Genomic DNA, 1,992 nt, shown 5'->3' on the forward strand with positions numbered 1-1,992 from the left:
GTTGCCAGGCGAGATGTTGCAAAGTAGCATGTTGCAAGGCCAGATGTTGCAGAGCAGCATGTTGTAAGGCCAGTGTTTTACAGAGTAGAATGTTGCAAGGCGAGATGTTGCAGAGCAGAATGATGTAAGGCGAGATGTAGCCAATTTGTTATAACCCTTAGGGTTGTTATAAGAGTTCTTATTATAATTATTGTCAGTAATAAATGTAACTCAGTGCTAAAGGTCAGCGGAAACAAACACTCAAGAAAACTTAACAATATTTAATATTTAACAATTACAAAATTTATATCAACCTTGTTGAAATGAAAAATACCATAATTTAATTACAAGGAAGGACAAATACCAGTCCTTTTGAATCACACTGGATTCCCTAAAGATAAAAAGCTAAGTCCTAACAAAGACAGGAAGAATATCGGTTATAAACTTATTTGGATCCAACAATTTTGCTGGCCAGTAAATAAAACAGGAAAACCATCATAAATCCTACCTATAAACACAAAACTAAGTACACAAAACCCTGTCTATAATAGACCTACTGGAAGACATTATGTAGTCACGACTTAAATATGACAATATATGAAAGATTAAATGATACAAAGGATGTATAGTTCTTCTCACTTCAGTGGATGAATCAGAGGAGAGACAAAACTAAGGTCGTCATTCACTTGCCATAACAGCTATTAGGGCAGGTCCTGAACGCCAGAGCATGACCATAAATGGAAAGCAATCCCAAACAAAAATCAGACACTCTCTGTCTTACCTGGGGTCAGCCTCCTCACAGGCCACCTCACGAGCTTGCAAGCTCCCAAAACCACAGCAACTGATTGGAGACTAAAGTGCACCAATTCCCTGGTAGGCTAAGTCCTCCTCGTCAGGGAAAGGCAGAACTGGCTCGAGTCGCAGGTAACAAGAGCACCTGCCGACAACAGATCAATGCAAGGATCGAAAGCGTAATCCAAAGAACCGTCCAAATAAATTGCTAAACAATCGTCATCCAGCGTCCAAATCACTATGCTGCTCAAGGTATGATATCAGGGGAGTGCTCAAGCCCGAACTGAACTCTGTCTGAGCACCAACGTCCAGACATCAAGTCGCGTTCATAAACACTCATATGTAAAAAAAAAAAAAAAAAAAAAAAACAATCGTTATAAACGATAGTTCGGTAATATAAACAACCTGGGAGGAGGCGCCTAACCACACTGAGAATTGTTAAATTAAGCACTTCACACTTAAACACTTATAATGACCAAACAAACGGACACTTAAATTTCAAAGATAAGATAAGCAAATTCTCATACAAAACAAAGGCTATTCTGCCACAAAATGATTCTTAAAAACTAGTAATTAAACGTAAAAAAACAAGGCTGATCTAGACTTTCTAATATATATATATATATATATATATATATATATTCATCTGGTATTGCGTCATGTTTGAGAGAAAATACTCAGTCCTGAAATTGTGCCATGTGCTTTGGAATTTTCACGGAAAACCTAATGATGAGCTTATCTTTTTTTTTTTCTTTTTTTTTAGTTTGGTTACAAAGGGTGGGCGCAACTAGCTGACTGAGATAGTTCGCCTGTTGTTGCATGGATATGTGTTCGACAGAGCAATATTTTGGTAACTCTGACCCCCCAAGCTTCCAGATCTCCTGGAAGGTTCTGGAAGTAGCTAAGTTTCATATATAAGGCATTCCGAGGGTTGCATAGATGGAGAATCCCAGCCTTAAGTCATAATCATTTTCCCACTTCTCTTTCATACTCAGTCCACTGTATTGTTTTTAAACTGTTCAGTAAAATATTGAAGTTTTGGTGTGATAGGTTTCTGTAAACATACTGAGTACTTATAAAAATTGTCTTAGAGGTTTTTTTAAATGGTCCTGTAGTGAGGTAAAAGGCATTGGTATCGTACTATGGTTATCTATTTTCATTAGGTATTAAACTTGAATATTGTATTCAGATACAATTTCAAATGAAACAAATGATTGTATA

The sequence above is a fragment of the Palaemon carinicauda genome, chromosome 6 (assembly GCF_036898095.1).
Source record: "Palaemon carinicauda isolate YSFRI2023 chromosome 6, ASM3689809v2, whole genome shotgun sequence".
NCBI lineage: Eukaryota > Metazoa > Arthropoda > Malacostraca > Decapoda > Palaemonidae > Palaemon > Palaemon carinicauda.